At 45.1% G+C, this 20,623-nt stretch overlaps 1 long non-coding RNA gene across 1 annotated transcript in view; it reads right to left on the reverse strand.

Moving 5' to 3' along the window:
- Window positions 1-4,203: 4,203 nt before the first annotated feature.
- LOC123954301 overlaps window positions 4,204-20,623 on the reverse strand; it is a 28,403-nt gene continuing 11,983 nt past the window's right edge. Inside the window, exon 3 of the long non-coding RNA XR_006821059.1 lies at window positions 4,204-4,305. This is a non-coding gene — a long non-coding RNA (uncharacterized LOC123954301). The remainder of the gene's footprint in view (window positions 4,306-20,623) is intronic.

Consider the following 20,623-nt stretch of genomic DNA (forward strand, 5'->3'; position numbering starts at 1 on the left):
ACATTTTATACATATATATTTATATATATATTTTTTTAAAGATGTATTTATTTATATTAGAGAGAAAGAGACAGTGCAAGCAGAGGGAGAGGTAGAGGGAGAGAAGCAGACTCTGCTCTGAGCCGGGAGCCCGATGCAATGTGGAGCGTAATGCGGGGCTTGATCTCATGACCCTGAGATCATGACCTGAGCCGAAACCAAGAGTCAGCTGCTCAACTGACTGAGACACCCAGACACCCCTGAAATATATTTTATAAGAGACTCTTGTGGTACTTGACTATGACTGGACATCAGATATTATTAAATTAATGTTAGTTTTCCTCAGTGTGATAACAGTGTCGTGGTACCAGAGAATATCCTTTGTGGTAAATGGTTGTTGACGTATCCGGAGGTGAGTGTCACCATGTCCGAAACTTTCAAATGGTTCTGTCAAAGCATACGTATATAAAAGAAAAAGTCATATGCTGTCTATGGAAGAGGTAAGCCAGGCTGTAGTTTTCTTGAAGGATCCAGTATATTCTGAGGAACTCACCTGAGCTGGTTTTCACCTTTGCTCCTGGCAGCAGTAACAAAGAATGCTTGATGATTTGATTCATACCAGGGAATGGATTTAAATTTGCAGCTCTAGGGAACCACATATGCAAATTTAGGTGCCAGAAGTGAATCTGTCTCCCTCAGAAATGGGACTCTACGAGTAGCTTTATGGACTATAGATGGCTGAGTCTTGTTTTAATTTCTCAGTCTGAATGGAGAATCGGTCCTGTTTCAGAAGACTGGAGGAAGACCGGGAAGGCTTGTCAAAGTCAAGAGCAATGTGGAGGATGCTAGGACCATGGGCTCTGGCTGCCATGATCATTTCCATTTGAAAAATACGAAGCTTCCTCTTACATTTTTGAGGATGGACTGGGAACAAGAGTAAACCACTTCTTTTCAGAGTGGCTTTCCACTTCTCACATGTTCCAGGCATGTTTTGGATGCTGGAGCCCAACCACCCTTCCTACCCCTTCTGCACAGGCCACCGTGGGACTGTTGATCAACCCAGAGGAGAAGGGGCTGGAAGCGAGACCCAGTGAGATATCGCGCTGTCGGTGGACTAGCCAGCAGCAACTCAGGGCCACCACCAGATCGGAGACTGGGGAAAAATGCACTGGGTTGTAGTGGGAATTGTGCAAACATTAAAATAAACGCTCTTTCAGTTTGTAACCCTGGACAGTCACGGGACACCCTAAGAGGCTACAGAAGCATTGGTCCAGAAGGAGACACCCACATGCTTTTGTTTAAGACAACTTAGCTGAGCCGATTTCTAAAAATGATAATAATTTGGTTGAAAATGAATAATCTCTAATCACTGTTGGTTTTGTGCTTCTTCTTTTTACAAATATGGGCATTTTTTCCGAATAAAGGGGCATTTTTTAAACTTTTATTTCTTTAAGCAGTTTGGTCCATTTTTTTCCAGAATTTCTCCAGTTGTTTTCCTCCTTCTCCCCCCTCTCCTTTATCCTCATTGATTTTCATCCAGTTACTCTGGCTTTGTGTTGATCTGTGAGGGCCAAGTTGGAAGCAACCAAAATGTCCAACAATAGGCGTCTAGTTGGAAACAACTCAAAATCTAACAATAGCAGACTGCTTAAATAAATTAGAAAAGGTGTTTCATATTATGCACAAAAACTTTCAAAACGCGAACTGCTAACTTGTAATACTCCATTTTCCCCAATTCTAAAATTTCATGAACACATTCCCGGATAAGCAAAGCAGGTTAAAAATAAATTAGAAAATAACAACAACAAACCAGCATTTAAACCCTGAAAAGTTCCAGATAGGGTTTTTTTTCCCCTTATTTAACCGTATTTGGTTTCAAATTATTGTTATTTTTATAAAATCGCTAATATTCAACACATTAAAAGAGGTACTGTCAAGCAAAAAGTATTTCTAGCCTTCCTGTGGCAGCCACTATTGTTATGTTTCCAAAAGGCTGGTTTTCTGCTACTGAGTGGGATCACTGGAAATTCTTCTCTGTTCCTTCCAAGGGAGGAGTTGAGGGCGGAGTTGGGGGCGGAGCTTCTAGGCAGAAAAGTCCTAAGGCAGCAGGAGATGCTGGGCTGAAGCGTGGAACACAGGCCAGGCTGAACTGACAGGTCTGGGTGTCTCCGGCCCAGAAATGAAAGGTGATGTCCCCAAAGCAGCAAAGGAGACAATGGGGGGGGGGGGGCGGAGACAAGATCTGGGTACTGAGTCTTGGTGAACCATGACAGGTAGGGAATCGGAAGAGGGAACTTAATTAAAGCCAAGTCTTGGGGTGGGGGTGGGGGTGGGGAGTTGGGGGGCAGGAGGGGCTCAAAAGAAGGCAGAAATTATGTTAGCACTGCATAGGAAGTGAACTAACCCTTGGGTTTTCAAATTTATTTCGATTTTTGCTTTCGCAAATATTGATCAGTAGGCAGAATTAATGAAACAGGTAAGAGCCGAGTTCCTGTGGTCGGCAGACTCTGAGGGACCTCGGTGGGGAGGGGGCACCCCTAATCCCTGCCTCTTGTGGAAACTACTGGCTTCATTCTCTCGTTTATTAAAATGTGAAACTGGGACGCTGTGGTGGCTCAGTGGGTTAAGCCTCTGCCTTTGGCTCAGGTCATGATCTTGGGGTCCTGGAATCAAGCCCCACATTGGGCTCTCTGCTCAGCGGGGAGCCTGCTTCCCTTCCTCTCTCTCTGCCTGCCTCTCTGACTCCTTGTGATCTCTCTGTCTGTCAAACAAATAAATAAACAAAATCTTAAAAAAAAAACAAACTGTGAAACTGAGGTTTAGGGTTGGATAGAATTTTACTCAAAAGAAATAAAAGGATCTAGGTGTGTCAGATTAGATCATCATTCGGGCTTTAACAAAGAGGTTCTATAATTTAGTGGATCCTCAAATCTCCTCCTTCAGAATCAAGACCGTAGAGGTCTGTCACCTGTCTCCCCATTATCCAAGCCAGCCCCTCCTCATCCCTGAAGGACTCATGCAATGGCATCCTCACCTGCTTTGAAGTGTTGGCTTCCTGCCCCATGTCCTCTGGACCCAGGCCCCCTCACTACTCCGTCCTGCCTCCAAAGTCACTTTCATTACACCTGAGCCTTCCAAGGGCTGAGGCTATGTTTTATGATTCCAAACAGTACTGGACACAAAGTAAGTGATTTATGTATTAATTTGGCTTCAAAATAAGCCCCTAGAGGATGAAGAGCAAATGGACAGGGAAAGAAAGCAAGACAGTGTATCCGGGATAAGCAAACAGGACAGAGGAAGAGATCTATGTGGCAGATGGACATCTTGAGACGCTAATTTATGTTTATCCTCACTTGATTTTCCTTACCCTTATTCCCAGCAGGGAGTCACAGCAGGTAAGAAAGTGGGAACTCCTTCAAGACAACCCCTTCTTGGCTACTGCTCTCCGTGAGGAGCCTATGCTGGAAGTGGGTATCTGTGTGGAAAAGGAGAAAGAGAGAGAGAGCCCTAGATTAGGAAGGGCAGAGGTTGCTGAGCTGCCCACATTGTGTTCTATCAGAACTCTTTCCACTGCAATTACAGACTCTGATTTAAATAGGCTGACAGTTGAGAATTTAATGGCTCACGAAATTGTGGATCTAGCTTCAGGCATGGCTGAACTCTGGTGCTCAGAAGGACTTGGTATCTTTGGATCTCTCTTATGGCTCATCTGCTCATGGAGCTGGCTTCAGTCTCAGGCAGATTCTCTCCATGGAGGAGAATCCACTAGGGAAAAGTCTGCAGTGCACCACGCTAAAGCCCAACAGACAGAAATTCTCATAGAGGAATCCCAGGGGCTGAATTCCCGTGCTTAGGACTGGCTGAAATCTTGGGTCAGGAGCTCAGTCAATCACTTATTAACTTCATCCATTCCAGGGTGGGGAGGGATGGTTTCCCAAAGAGAAACTGAAGTGCTGTTGCCGGACGGAAGAGAAATCTATCGATCAGACATAACTATCGGAGATCCACGGCCATATTAGGTACAAGCTAACACCACCCAAGGAGTTGACAAAGCCTCGGAGGAGAATAGCAGCACGTGGTAGCCTGCAGGGGCTCAGAGACTCCCAACCTATGCAGAGATTCCCGTATTCCATCTGGCACAGGACCCAGACCAACTGGACACCCATATGGAAAAAAATGAACCCCAACCTCTCTCTCACTCCAACTCACCTTTAAGGGACTGCTCAGGCTCGATCCTTAAGAATATCATCAATCCCTTCGTAGACAGGAGCATAAAGGTCCCACTTCCCACCTTGCCCTCCTCTCCTCCCATCATTTTTCAACCTCCTGAAAAAAAAACATTCTTTTATAACCACAGGGAGGGAAAAATCTCAGGAAAGACTTGGAATGGTCTTCTTACCAGCATGGTGAAAAGGAGGTACAAGGCCTCAAAGGCAAATTGAATTTTCATTCAAGAGAATAAAACAAGCGTGTCCTTCATTTTATTTGTGGAGGAAGATTTATGCTTGCCATGCTGCTTACTTACGGTGTTTGAAAATATTTTCCCCCAAAGAACTATAATTCAACAAGCATGTGCTTTATTTTCTCAAAACCAAGCATTCCTTCTTAGTCCCTTTTAAATAAAGCCCAAGGGTGAGGAAATCTTGAAAGGCCCACTCTCTAGGTAACTGTGCTGCTCAAAAATTACATGTTGATGGCACCAGAAATAGACCCACGCATATACAGTCGACTGGTTTTTAACCAAGGTGCCAAGTCAGTCCATTGGTGAAAGGTCTTTTTAACAAATGTTGCTGAAAGGCAGACACGAGAGGGGAAAAAATGTCCCCCAACCTCCACCTTGCTCCATAAATAAAAATTAATTTGTGCTGAATTACAGACCTGAATATAAAATCCAGACTGTAGGCTAATGGAAGAAAATATGACTCTATCTTTATGATCCTGTGGCAGGCAAAGATTTCTCAGATAAAACCTAGAAACCAATAATCATCAAAGAGCAAAACTGGTAACTTCGACACTATCAAAATTAGAAATTTCTGCTCATCAAAAGACACCGCTAAGAAAATGAACAGATGAGCTTGCACGGGCTGGGGAAAATATTTGCAGCACAAATATCAGACAAAGGACTTGACCCCAGAGCTTATAAATCAACAGCAAAGAGACAAATGATCCAGCTTTTAAATGAGCAAGACCTAAATAGACATGACACAAAAGAAGATATACTAATGACCATGAAGGCAAAATTCAAGGACAAGAGGTCACACTTCCTTCTGTCTCAGAGCCTTCCAGATGTCACTTGCGGGTAGAGCTCAGAGGTGTTGGTCTTTGAATCCTTGTTACATCTGGGACAGGAAGAAGCATGAAATCAGCCATTTGTCTTGCATCTCTATCAAAGGTCTAAGAGCTCGTAGCCCTCCCCCTCTTCGGACAGTGAGTTCCCACCCGTGCAAGGTGGACTCCCAGGGAATGTGTATACAGCAATTAACAAGGTCGCTCCTGGGCGACCTCCAAGAGCTTGCTGTCTACTGAGGGACAGAGGGCAAGATAACAACAACCATTTAGCAAAGGTAGCTTATATGGGGTCGATGTCACTGCGTTGCTGATGTTCTGACCTGGTCTTCAAGGGCAGAAGGACAATGAGCAATGTATATAGGAGAGGAAATCAGTTTGTCTGGAAGAAGAACTTATGTGTGGGCTGAGAGGCAAAAGGGGGTCCGGGGTATGGGGGAGAACACCCAAGGTGGTGAGGGGTGAGCAAGGCCTCAAGTGAGTGACAGACAGCGGGACAGACGGCGGTGCTAGCAAAACTAATCTAACACTGGGGTAAGACCCAAAGGAATGACCACACTGCCGTGAGTCTCCACCCGGGACCTTCCCAAAATGTCCGCCCTGCGCACAACAGCGGTCCTCGGAAGGTCAAGTACGAGTGTTAACATTAAATGAGTTTTTACAGTTGTTCGAGATGTGGGTTCTTTTGTTCACATAATCTTACTCATCTAGACCGCTGGCTGACAGGTAGTTTTTAGTAATACGTTACAGCTTTATTGTTGCTCTTCCTCAACTAAGTTTTTTTTCTTTTTCTTTCTTTCTTTCTTTTATTTTTTTTAAAGATTTTATTTATTTCTTTGACAGAGAGAGCCAGAGAGCACAAGCGGGGGCGGGGGAGGGCAGAGGGAGAAGAAGGAGACGCAGACTCCCTGCTGAGCAGCGAGCCCAACCCAATGAGGGGCTGGATCCCAGGACCCTGGGATCATGACCTGAGCGGAAGGCAGACGCTTAATGACTGAGCCACCCAGGCGCCCCCCCTAATTTTGTTTTTCATCTTTCAGAGAAATTACTCCTTTTTCTCTGCACATATTCTCCTGTTTTGAGAGTATTTTCTTGAGTATCAGTTCACGGGAGCCTTCCGTTCAAGAGGGAAGGCCAGGGGGTCGGGGAGGCCCGGTGAGCCGCCCACAGGTCATACGACTGGGAAGCGCGGAGATTAGGACCCAGGCCTTCTGTTCTCTACACTGGCGGAGAATAAGACTTTGGCCTGCATGGGCCTTGGACTGGAGTTATGGTCTTCCGTTTTCCTTTGAGATGAACCCGCTGATAATTCCTTCGCACTGAACTGTTTGGCAACCTCGGTGGGTGCCTGCTCCCTGCTGTAAAGCCCTAACAGCTCTATCGGGTAAGACCAGCCCTAATTTATTGCCACTTTAACCTCTCTGTTGCTCAGGCAACTAATATCCTGACTTCAGACTCGGGCTATTTTAGTTAAGTTTAAAAATTTATGACCTTACAACTGCTCAGCCCGTCGCTTTGCTCATGTCCTACTCCTATGAGTCACGCTGACCCCTTAAGAACTGCCTTGAACTCTAAATTAACTGAGGCCCTGGGGGGCGGGGCCCGTGAAGAGCCTGGCCTGGTGCATCCTGACTCACATACCCAGAGCGGCCTGTCACCTCCGTGCTGAGCTCGCAGGACAGAGAGGACAGAGCGGACAGAGTGGACAGAGGGCCTCTCCGGGGAGATCTTTCCAGGGCCTGTCCTTTACTGCAAGGTCACAGCGTACTGCAGGTTAGGCATACTGATTCCACAATAACCAGGAGGGCACACGGTTACCTCTATCACAGAAAAGGGGTGCCAGTGCCGTGGGTTCATGAAGAAATTAGCACACAAACCCACTGCGTAATGCTAACTGGGGAGGTGGTCTTGGCTTCGTCCTTTCCCTCACCGCCGGTGGGACACACCAAGTCCTTTCGCTTCTTCACCTTCTTTACTGAACTGTCCCTTTTCTCCCAGCACCCCTTGGCTGGACAACTGGGTAAACTTCTGATCTTCCTGCCTCTAACCGTGCTGGCACACCATTCATGGAACCAGCCTTCATGCCCATTCTGCTCTGTCCTCCATGCTGGGGACACTGTGTGGCTCACAGTCCCGTGGAAGAGGGGGACAAGTGCCAAGTGCGCACATCCCTGCAATGCACTTATGAGACCAGAAGTCTGGGGACTGGGACCATGTTGGTCGTATTCCTCATGCCTAGCATTTGCCGAATACAGAAATGAGCAATTTTTTTTTGCGAGTTATAACTAAACATATGCTCAAAGAGCTCTAAAAATCTTCAGAAGGCAGGGACTGTGTTGGCAGAGGAAAGGCTGGGCCAAGTCGAGGACAGGGACTCTCTGCAAGAAAGTGACACTGAGTCCGGCAGACGGCCCACAAGTTCTGCGTCCTCCAAAGCCCTTCCTGGCCATTCCAGTCCCTGGGGACTCTTCTCTTCGTAAATGGGCCCTTTAAAACATTTTGGCACTTCATATCTTTAGTGGCATTGTTTCCTTTTTTACATGGATGTCGTGTGTCCCTAACTAGAACACAGTCTCTTTGAGGGACCATAATTCACTTCCTATATGCAAAGATTAGGTATTTGTAACTTCTTAATGGGATGTATTCTATGTGGGGGGGATGCCTTTCTGTACAATTTCTTGACTCATAGGACAAAAGGAACAATTCCCTTTAAGTACCGGTTTCTCTGGGACCAGTAATTGTCAATTTATAAACCTTTAGTTACTTGGTAGAGTTGGGGTCAGAAAGAAATTCTAAAGTGCCAAGTATAATTATCGATTGTGGTTTGATCAGAAATGTGAACAAAGTATCTTTGACTGAGTAAAAGGGAAACCATTACTTGATATACTCAACACTTTGATTTCAAAAATACATCACGGCCACTAAAAAACAATTTAGATAGCTTTAGTACTAGCGAATACATTACTTGTCAGTTTCAGCAAATAACATATCAAAGAGATCTCACGAGTGTAAATACAGCAACTGATTCCACGTAGCTGGCACTTTCACGAATTTAACTCCCAGAGGACTTTGTTCTACGAATTTGTGGGTCCTCACATTTTTTTTCACAGTTCCAAAATAATTTGCTTTTGTTTGACTCTGGAATGTAATTCCTCAAAGACTCAGGTGACTTCAGTATGTGGTATTTAAAATCCAAATTAAAGAGATTTTAAAAACTAGAACTTGAAAGATAAGATTTGAATCTTAAGCCTCAAATAGTTGTCATGTGTCTGTTTATAACAGAAGAGATTTCCTTTTTCCCCCCTTTCTTTATTCATCTCAACTTAAGTAGAAGTCTATTATAGCAAAAATGCAACAGTGGCATCCTGTGGTTTGGCTTGTGAATGACAAGTGTGTGTCACAGCTGTGGCCTTGGGAGACCTGGATTTGTGGCTATACAGGGGTACAGAATCGGTGCAAAGAACACAGCTGTACCAGTGGAAAAAACAACCATTCGTTATTTTTAAAGACCTAAAGTCATTACAAATTAATCTTCGCGGACTTTTATCTTTATTTCAGAAGGCCGAAGTGCATGTATAATTTAAAACTGAGTTGAAAATAAAGCTACAGGAATTTACTTCAATTTTTTTTTAAAGATTTTATTTATTTGACAGAGATCACAAGTAGGCAGAGAGGCAGGCAGAGGGGGGGGGGGAAGCAGGTTCTCTACTGAGCAGAGAGCCCAACGCGGCGCTCGATCCCAGGACCCTGAGATCATGACCTGAGCTGAAGGCAGAGGCTTTAACCCACTGGGCCACCCAGGCGCCCCATAATTTTTTTTTAAAAGCATATTTTTCGGGAATCCAACAAGGGCTTTCCCTCTATAATTTTATAAAGTATGCCATTATTTCTCGCATGATGTTATCACCACATCCTATAATATAGAGAGTGAAAGGCAAGTTTGTGTTTCTCCCATTAGTAACAGAAAAAGAGGGGGCACATTTAACAAATGATAATTCCTTCATCGAGTGTGGGAAATCGTGTAGAAAATCCAGACCAACCACTAACAACCGCCAACTTTTTTTCCCCCAGAAACAAAATGCAAGTGAATCTTTGGTGTTCTTTGACTGACAGCCTCAGTGGCCGTTCTCTCTACCTCCAAACATCTCTGTCATAGTTTCCTGTAAAAGCTTCCAGCTTCTCGCCTGTTTGGTTCTTGCATTTTTAACATCTTCATAAATAACCTGTGTTGTTTTATTTAAAATTTTATGGACAGGGGCACCTGGGTGGCTCAGTTGATTAAGCAACTACCTTCAGCTCAGGTCATGATCCCCGAGTCCTGGGATCGAGTTCCGCATCGGGCTCCCAGCTCCATGGGGAGTCTGCTTCTCCCTCTGACCTTCACCTTGCTTATGCTCTCTCTTTCTGTCTCCCCACCCCGCAAATAAATAAATAATAAAATTTTACATACAAAGAATTATGGTGTTCATACTCTATACGTTTTTGCACTCAAGATGCAATTGAACTGTCATAAATGTCCTTGAGTGAAAAAATGTATAGAATAGGAAAACCAAGGGCACCTGGGTGGCTCAGCCAACTAAGCATCAGACTCTTCATATCAGCTCAGGTCTTGATCTCATCAGGGTCCAGTTCAAGCTCTTCTTGGGCTCCATGAAAAGGATTCTCTCTATGTAGTCTTTTAAAAAAGAAAAAAATATATAAATGAAGGCATTTGGATTTCCACTTTTGAAAATTACCTGTTCTCATTTTCCCCCCACTCCCTACTGGGGTTTTTCCATTCTCTTCTTCTTCTTCTTCTTGTTTTTTTTTTTTTTTTTTTTTTTAAAGATTTTATTTATTTGACAGAGAGAGATCACAAGTAGGCAGAGAGGCAGAGGCAGGCAGAGAGAGAGGGGGAAGCAGGCTCCCTGCTGAGCAGAGAACCTGATGCGGGGCTCGATCCCAGGATCCTGGGATCATGACCTGAGCCGAAGGCAGAGGCTTTAACTCACTGAGGCACTCAAGCGCCCCTTCATTCTCTTCTTTAGGTTCCTTCCCCATTACATATAAATTTCCTGATAAATTAAATATATATCAATTCTTTTGTTATGGATTCTGCAAAATCGCTTCTCCGAGGATTTTTTTGTTGTTGTTGTTATTATTATCTCTAATTTTGATTATGGTATATTTTGTTATAAAAATGTTTTCAGGTCGGAAGGGGTTGTGTGTCAGTTCCTGTTCTTAGTTGTAAACAATGGGCTCTAGTCTGACTAGTTTAAGCAGAGGAGAAATTTATGCAAGACAAGTGCTCACACAATATCGGGGAGTGATGGGCGAAGAGGCCTCAACTTCAGCGAAAGGATCATTCCCAGAACCAACGAGCTCTTTCAGGAATCTGCCACCAGTCCCAGAACCACACCTCCTCTGCCCCTCCAAGCTCCGGCAAAACAGTGGCAATCTCTGGGGGTCCCCCGAGGTCCCCCGAGGTCCCCAGTCAGCCTGCTTCCTCACTTCTGCCTGAGGCCTTCTGTGGCGTCTGATTGGCCGGCCTGGGTCACATGTTCCACCCTGGCCGGGGAGCAGTCTGGGTAAATACCGCTTGCTTTGAGAGAGCAAGCCTCCCCCTGCGCGGGGAACTAGCCAAGGTGACCAGGGTAGCCAGGAGATCTTGGTGCGTTCACGAATGGTATATTTACTCTAGGTTGTAAAGATAATCTCCTACACGTTCCAGTAGTTTCTGTGTTGCAGGTTTTCATGTAGAGGTCTTCAATTCCTCCCGAATTTGTTTTTTTGCATAATTGGCATAGGAATCTAATGAAGAGCTTTCAGCCTTTCCTTGCTCATCTCTACCTTCACCGCTGTCATACTCCCTTTCCCCGTATGTACACGGGTTGGGGTGGGCGTTCTATTCTGTTCCAGCACCTGCTCCCCCGCCCAGCCCTCTGTATTTTCACTTCTGTAACTTGGTTTGCTATCTGCAGGGCAACTTGTCTGCACCTCACTGTTCTTCCTTTTCAAAATGATATTTCTTTTCCTAATTTCGATTTCTATACGAATCCCCATTTGGAAACTCAAAAAATTCTTCAGGTTTTGTTTGGAATTTAGTTACATTTAGACAGAACTGACATTTTAATGCTTTTGAGTCTTTTTACCCATTACTCAGATCTTCTTTTATATCCTTAATAAAGTTTTTTAATTTTTTCCATAAAGCTCTTAAACATTTTATGTGATATGTGTTCCTTGGGTTCTTTACAGTTTTGCTGCTGTTGTGAGAAGACTGATTTTTTTTTCAATTTTATTTTTTAATTTGTTGTTGCCGAAATATAGGCAAAGAAACATTGAATTTTCTATGTTGCTCTTGTAATGAGCAACCTTGCTGAATTCTTTTTTTCACTTCCAATAGTTTATCTCTTGATGTCTATGCATTTTTCTATTCCTAAAAGCAGTTTTTCCGGACGTACACATTTTTTCCTTTCTTTTTCCTTCTTTCTTCCTTTCTTCTTAGTGCATTTGCTAGTATTTCCTGCATAGTGTTGAGTTGTGGCAGCAATAAATGCTGTTCTTGCCTTGTTCTTGCTTTTAATGGGAATATTCCAGAACTGGAATGTTACTGCTCTAGGTTTTATCAGATTAAGGAAGTTCCTTTCTATTTCTAGTTTTTCCAAAGAATTTCTCTTTTAAATAAGAGCAGGTATTAAATTTATAGAGTAAGACATGTTATATTATTTCTGTTTAATCTGCATACATGGAAAACTTTCACTGGTGGTTATTTCTGATGTTCTCTCAATCTTGGGATAAACCCAAACTAGTAATGGTCATTTAAAAAAAATACACAGGTTGGATTTAATTTGCTAACATTTGTTTAAGACTTTCAGTCTCCATTTATAAGAGGTATTACTCTACAGGTTTCTTTCTCTTATACAGGCTTACATACCTCAGAGATGCTGCGGATGTGGTTCCAGACCACCACAATAAAGCAAATATCACAATAAAGTGACCCAAGTGAATTTTTTTGTCTCCCAGTGCATATAAAAGTTATGTTTATACTACATTGCAGTTATTAAGTGTCAAATAGCATAATGTCAGAAAAAGCACATACCTTTATTAAAAAAAATACTTTATGACTAAAATATGCTAACAACCCTCTGAGCTTTCGTCGAGCTGTAATCACCCATCACAGATCACCATACCAGATATAATAATGTAAATGTTTGAAATATCGAAAAAAAATGCCAAAATGCAACACAGAGACAGGAAGTGAGCAAATGCTATGGAGAAAAAGGGAACCCGTTACAGACTAGCGGCGCGCAGGAAATACTGGCGAAGATGTCAGCCTGCTTTTCTGCAACTGATCACAGGAATGGTGTTGGCTGCATAGCCGTTCTCTCCACACTGTCCCTGCCTTTTGCCAGCATTTCAGCTGGCTGAGACTCGTTGCTTGCCCAGGTGACCCAAACCCTAGTCTTGAGGAGTATGACTCCTTGGCGATTCCACCCATATGGAATTGATGTAGTCCTATGTTACCCTCAACCATGGGGCAGGCAGTATGTACAGACACCCTAAGGAGTATGCCCCCAGCTTCCATGAACACTGAGCTTACCCCCCTGTGTGGAAGCTCTCCTAGCTGCCCTCAACAGGTAGCCCCAGCCCCCCAGCGATCACCCCTTTTCTTACCCCTTCGTGGCTTCAGGACACTAACATGCCAAGTGGCCATTTTAGTTCCAATCCAGGGGAACTAGCGATGGGTCCACCGACATTAGATCAAGAGAATCTACAGCTGTGGGGATTGTCACCTGCGTGTGTTAGGGCGCTGGGGGAAACCGGATGTGCAGAGTAGAGCTCCAGCTCTTTGAGGCATCAAATGGTCTTCTCACCATTCCACTCCTATTTTTCTGATGGATATTCCCCAGGGATTGGAAACAGGTCTTCAAATAAATACAGGTACACACATGGGTACGCACGTTTGTAGCAGCATTAGTCACAGCTGCCCAAAGGTGGAAACAACCGCAATGTCCACCAGTGGGTGAACGGACAAACGTACAGATGGTGGACTATCAGCCCCCAAGAGGGATGAAGGGTCCATACACGTTACAGTGTGGATGAGCCTCAAAACTCTCACGCCAAGTGAAAGACGCCGCACGCGCGCATCCCTTGCTGCACGATTCCACTGACAGGACGTTTCCAGAGGAACTAAGTCTACAGAAACAGACAGCAGACTGTGCTTGCCAGGGGCTGGGAGAGGAAGGATCGAAGAACCACCACTTACTGGGGAAGGGGTTTCCCTCCGGGGTAAGGAAAACGTGCTGCGGACAGAAGTGGTGGTTGCACACCACGGTGAAGGTACTGACTGCCACGGACCTACTGGCTTTCAAAAGGTGAATTTTAGGTTATGTGATTTCGCCTCAACAAAAGCAAACAAACAAAACCCCCTTTGGTCCTATCATCACTGCACATTGAAGAGACAGATCATTCCCAAGCTGTATTTCCTCTCCTAGATGTCCACTTCTCTCCCAACCCCCCTTTCTATCTTTTGTGGATATTCCTCTGATTAAATGTAGGTCTGGCGCTGCTCATAATTTCAGGATAAATGTTTTAGATCAGATGCAAAGATACCTGAAAACAGAAAAACAGAGACGGAGAGAGTCAGCACGCCCCTCTGGCGTCACAGACATCACAGACACACCTTTGAGAGGGCCGTGTTCTTAGTGACTCTAGATAAAACCCCTTTTGTTCATCATAAAATTATCATTTCTCAGGAAGCCTGGGTGGCTCAGTCGGTTAAGCCGCTGCCTTGGGCTCAAGTCACGATCCCAGTGTCCTGAGATCGAGTCCCACATCGGGATCCTTGTTCTGCAGGGAGCCTGCTTCTCCCTCCGCCTCTGCCTGCCTCTCTGCCTGCTTGCTCTCTCTCTCTCTCTGATAAATAAATAAATAAATAAATAGAATCTTTAAAAAATATTATAATTTCTCCTATGCCTGCAGCCCTATGAGAAACCTGTGACTGTGCAGAACCACTTCAGGTGAAAAGGGACTCAAAGCTAGAGTGACAACCTAAACGTTAGAGGGCACCATCGGGCCATCTGAAGAGCTAAAGGGCTCTGGGAGTGGGAGCAGACCCCCAGGAGAGCACAGGGGCCCTTTCCATAACGAGCCCCCCCCCTTCAGGACCATAATACAGACCAATTAGGTGGGGGCAAACCCAGACATATTTCAATTTGTCAGAAGCCTTGCTCCGTTTCCCCCACACGTTTGGGGTCTGATAAAACCCATACATGGTCTGGCCCAACACATTCTTCTCGGTATTTACATCCCAAGGGGAGTTTTAAAGGACATTTAATCCTCATGTTTCTGGTTCATTTTCCCTTAACTCATCAAAACAAGGTTATGAAAGATTGCTTTGATCTCTAACAGGACCTGTTCACGAGAGACAGGAGGCCATTACTTTCAAAACAGAAAGCTGCACTTTGCCAAGAGTTCAGGGAGTTAACAGCATGACGTTGAGCTGCATCAGAGCACCTGACCTTTGAGAGCCAACTGGGTCCTAAACTTGGCTCAGGGAGGCCTCCCGCCCTCCAGCCTAATAAAGCCCATTAATTAACTGTCAGACCAGCTGTGTAACAAGTGAACTTTTAGTGGCTATGCCATTTTCTTGGTTCCTGGCCAGAAACAATAGGTATAAAACTTACACCATTAGTGAGACATTTCTGAGAGAAATTAGCATTTGCATAATGGAAGGCTGCCTTCCAAATAAAATGTGCATTGCTGGGCACATATTTTTAAAAAACTATAATGTAAATAAATCTGTTCACAGCAGCCTTCTTTGGGTTCTTACCAATACCATATAGTCTTGAGGATGAATGACTATGAGGCTCCAATCAGATTCACTGCCCTCTTGCTCTAGTGTTTGGGGAGTTCAAGGCCCAGGGCATTAGGAGGGGAAGGAAGTATATTGTAAAAACATGACAAAAATAAACTTGAACTATCTTCTGATGAGCTCATATTATAAAAGGCACTAGACAGGGGCATAATTAAAGTTCTTTAATTTGTCAGGAATAGAAGCCAAGGCATGCCAAGTATGAACAAAAAGAGGACTTGGTCGTAAAGATATGGGGGGTATATTAGAGCAGTGAAGAACGAGCTAGACATGACCTTTAGGAAGGGCAGGAGCAGGAGGGCAGCTCCTAGCATTTCTCATTTTTAGACCGAACTGAGAATTACAAGCAGAAACTTTGCAGAGGATTCGATGTGGGACAAGATTCCGTGAAATGTCAAAAGGACAGACTAGGTAATCCCAGCTCTCATCCCCCTAAATGAGGTAGTTAAGTATTTAAATGACCAGAAAAACTCTTGGAATCCAATCCCAAAGTGTCCTTTGATGTCACTACTTCTTTAGCTCAGACACCTGGACACCCACCATCTGTTTGAAAACCTCCCAGGATGGGACACTTCCTACTTAAAGGATGACCTAGTCCATCATTGGACATTTGAAACATGAAAAGGTCTTTTTTTAAAAGATGTCATTTATTTATTTGAGATGGGGGGTGGGGAGAGAGAGAGAGAGAACAAACAGGGAGAGGGGAAGAGGGAGCAGGTGAGGCAGACTCCCCACTGAGCAGAGAGCCCGACACAGGGATCAATGCCAGGACCATGACCTGAGCTGAAGAGAGATGCTTAACTGACTGAGCCACCCAGGCACCCCAAAACATAAAAAGGTCTCATACTGAAGTGAAATTTGGGTAAATTTTTGAAATTTGAAATTTTGAAATTTGGGTAAAATTTGAATTTACCCTGTGGTTCACTATCTAGATGCTGAGCAAACAGATCAATTCTTTTTTTTTTTTTTAAGATTTTATTTATTTATTTGACAGAGAGAGAGATCACAAGTAGGCAGAGAGGCAGGCAGAAAGAGAGGGGGAAGCAGGCTCCCTGCTGAGCAGAGAGCCCGATGCGGGGCTTGATCCCAGGACCCTAGGATCATGACCTGAGCTGAAGGCAGAGGCTTTAACCCACTGAGCCACCCAGGCGCCCCCAAACAGATCAATTCTTATGCAATGTATACATGATAATCTTTTATACGTGAAGACAAATCCATATTCTGTCCTCCCCGGGTTTTCTCCTATTCTGGCTACACATGTTTAATGGCTTCAGACAGTCTTCATATCATGGATTTTTTCATCCTGTCCAACCTCTTCTACCCATCATTTAGTCTCAAGTGGTCCCCTTCAAAAGCAGCATCTAGGATAGAATATATACTCCAGACATGGTCTGGACAAGAAACTGCTGTTAATGAGGCTTTGGACTGTATTAGCATTATCTTGTTGACTCACACTGTGCTTGTGGGCTGTGCGTGAACTGCTGCTAGATCAGTTCCCCCTCGTAGACTTTTGTGCAATTAACTCTTCCCATAGCGCAGACAGTACAGGATTCAGGTCGAAAAGGAACACTGAGGAGCTATCGTTTAAGTCATTATTTTTAAGCTTCACCCTGCCTTCTGTTATATTAACTGTCTTCCCACCACCAATTGATAGGCATGGATTCTAACTCTTACTCTAAGTCATGGGTTTAAAAAAAAAAAAAAAAAGTGGAGCTGAGCAGGGACAAGAACAGAGCCTTTTGATCTGGACTAGAAATGTCTCCACCAATTAGCACTGAGGAGTATTCTTGGCGTAGTGCCCAAATGCAGGGTTTTTCAGAATGTGTCTGATGAAGGAACTGTTTCTCTAAATATTAAGATTGACTTAAAAGAACAAAACAAAACAAAATTTTCTGGGTGCCTAAGAGGCTCAGTAGGGTAAGCACCTGACTCTTGATTTCGGCTCAGGTCATGATCTCAGGGTCGTAGGATGGCGCCCTGGTCGGGTTCCATGCTCAGTGGGGAGTCTGCTTCGGATTCTCTCTCTCCCTTTCCCATTGCCCCTCCCTGCCCCATCCTCTCTCTCTCAAATAAATGAATCTTTAAAAAAAAAATTAAGAATGAAAATAAATAAAAAATCTGAAACACCTCAAAGGCTCAGAGTATAATTGTGCCCAGTGAACTGTTAAGAACATGGAATGCTTATTATGTGTGTCTGTGTGTACGGATATCATCTTGTGGAATCCCATAACACACCGTTGGGAAACACTGCTGACCCAATTCTATCATCGTGAAGCATGCAAGCTACCAGTCTGTTCCACCGAGATTTAAATGAGCAGCTTTATCAAGCCCTCTGCTCTCATCGGTGTATACTCGGGTCCACAGCTTCTGTGCTTCCAATCTCTGAGCTCTATCAAAGGAGGAAGTGAGGAAGGAGACTTAAGAACTGAGACAAAGGACTGAAGGATGTATGTTAAAGGCGTAGACTGGCTGCAGGATTTCAACCACATGAGATACCAGATTTTTTTTTTTAAAGATTGTATTTATTTATTCGACACAGAGAGAGGGATCACAAGTAGGCAGAGAGACAGGCAGAGAGAGAGGAGGAAGCAGGCTCCCCGCTGAGCAGAGAGCCCGATGCGGGGCTCAATCCCAGGACCCCGAGATCATGACCTGAGCCGAAGGCAGAGGCTTAACCCACTGAGCCACCCAGGCACCCCGAGATCCTGGATCTTGAAGTGGTCAAAACATTATGTTGAAGAATGAGAAACAAAGGTTGAATCAAAGGTAGAGCCAACCGACCAACTTCGATCCAGAAAAAGAACCCAAGCATAGAGGTTGGTGTAGTCAAGAGTGGAGACAGCTGGGTTTTAAGTCAAAATCCTAAGAAACTTCTCTCTACCCGCTGCTAATACTCTGCTGTCTGCCCCACTGGGGTCTAGCTATCTTTGTTCTTCTAAGCTAGGGCCGACAACACGAACTCCTTTTGTTGTTTTTAGGGTATCCCGTAGGCCTTGACTCCTCAGGGGCTCTAGCCTTCCTGACATTCTTCCCTCTCCCTCCCTTCCTTTCTTAGTCATTTTTCATTCTGTCTCCCCTCTTGCATCTTTGCTGCATATTTTAATCTTTTACGAGCCCTATGTACTCATCGGCACCTACATTTGTCCTTAGACCATTCCTACTCAAGCTGCAATACCCCACAGCTGGATTTCTTTGTATAGTGAACGTATTCCCGGAAAAAAAGAAAAGGAATTTCAGTCAACTGGATTATATTTGTAACACCGTGGGGAGTTTGAAATGTACAGACACTTCCGATGGGATACTTCTTCTATAAAACTGAAGAATGCTTTTGTAAGACAAATAACTTCTCATCCCGTTTTGTAAGTTTGTACATTTAGCTTTCTTAAGTCATGGTTAATCTAAATCAAGAGACATTGCATCTTCGAGGTATTAAAGTACAAAGTATCTGGTCAGTTGACCAGAATTCACTGATGTGATTTCATAACTGAGTTCCACTTTACAGTATGATTTAAGTTCCACACTTAGTAAATTAAATGAGATCATTTTATAAGTACTCACAGTACAGACTCAATGTATGATGTGCATGACGGATAATGAATCAACACTTGCCCAAAGGGTACTTTCTATTGTTGCCCTTCACACTGCTTACTCATTCACCAAACTCCACTGAGTGCCTAGAATATTCTAGAAACTTGGAACACAAATGCCCCTGGTTTAATTCACAACAACTGCTTAGAGTAATTCACTGCCAGGCACCCAATCCTAAGTACCTGTGAATATGTTCATTACTAATTAGATGGGGACTGACAGATCCAAGGAAACAAGCAAGCCTATAAGCATTCCAGAAGCAAGCCGGAAAAAAGTACAGATGGGAACATCACATGTTGGAATACAACCATGGGCTCCTTCCTTGCACATGGAAGGACCAAGAATCAGTGGCAAGTCCATGGGAGAGGGACAAGCAGAAGTCCAATTCTGGCCGTGTCTTAGTAGCCGGGACAAGGAGAAGAAATAACAATGTATTAGAACATGTTCCCCGTGAACCAGCCACCATTCCAAGCACTTGGCTTGTGCTGGTTCATTCAGTCCTTACGACCCCCTCCAGAGGTAGATGCTGTCATAGTTTCTATCTTATAAATGAGGCAACTGAAGCACAGAGAGGTAAAGTATCTTGCCCAAGGTTGCACAGCATGTAAATGGCAAGGCTGGGGTCCATCCAGGCAGTCTGACCCTAGAGCCCATGCCCCGTTGGTTACAGGCTCAAAGTGAGGTGACACCTCGTGGAAGCTTCTGGGCCCTGTGACGCTGCACAAGCCCAGGGATTATTGTTAGTGCTGCACATTGCCCATCTCGGACAGGAGCCGCACACGTGCTCCTGACTTACCAGCCATAACTTATCCAGATGGTTACACACAGCCTCTACGGTCAGAGCAAGCACACAGCAAACCGAGTTCCGGTGTGGTGGGCAACTGAGAGATGGAAAAAACCCAAGGAACTTGTGGAGAAAGTAGATTTTGCCCCGGGGCTTGTGATGGAGCACCTCAGGTCATAGGGGCCTCAAAGGCTCCCCGACCAGAACTCGCCTCCCACTCGACTACCTCCCACATCCCCATAAATCCGAGTGCCCTGGGTGTCTGAATCATGAATAATGAATTAGAGAGCGGTATTGATGGGCGCGTGCCCACGAGACGAGACCTATAAAGAGTGACTCATTAAACCCACACAACCCTTCACCGCTGACAATACCAAAGCTGGGGGCATCTTTCCCCAACACAGACTGAACCACAACTCCTCTGCCGAAAACACGCTAACGGCTCTCTTGTGCCACCAGCTAAATTCTGTCAGGCTCAAGGACCTTAGGGAGTTGACCCCTTCCCCTGGCTCCCCCGGCAGGCCCTGATTCTCACATTCCAGGGGGCTCCTGGTACCCCTTGCCTCACCCTCTTGCTCCCCAGGCCCAGCTTGGCTCTGCTGCCCGCAGCCCGGGCCGCCAGACGGGCAGGGCCGGCCTCCGCCCTTACCCTTGGGGCTCTGAAGAGCTGTGGTCACACGGCGGAGTTGTCTCCAGACCCCACCAAGGAGGGGAGGACGCCCCGTGTCCTGCTGGGTAGGGGGCTCACTGGTTCTGGAGCCACGCTTGTGGGAACAAGGGGGACGGAGCTGGAAGAGGCAGCCCCGAAGATATTACTACGAACCCAATAAAGGGGAGCCCGTGGTGCCTGGTAGGCATGGGGGAGGGTGGACCTCCCAGAACGCTCCTCTGACTCCTTCATGGCCCCCACACCCCCAGAGTCCGCTGACCATCCTGAGCCCCAGGGAGAGGACGGTGAGGTAAAGTGCACTTCAGGAGGGCAAGCAGGTGGTCCCCACGCCCGTTCTCAGGTCACGGTATTCTCCTGCATTTGCCCTTCGTTCAACAAGTCAGCCATGGGCCGTGTCCCAGGCAGCGAGCTCTGGGCTGGGAGTGGAGGGAAGGACAGGCCCTGCCCCCCGGGACTGCCAGGC

The sequence above is a fragment of the Meles meles genome, chromosome 12, assembly GCF_922984935.1.
Source record: "Meles meles chromosome 12, mMelMel3.1 paternal haplotype, whole genome shotgun sequence".
Taxonomy (NCBI): domain Eukaryota; kingdom Metazoa; phylum Chordata; class Mammalia; order Carnivora; family Mustelidae; genus Meles; species Meles meles.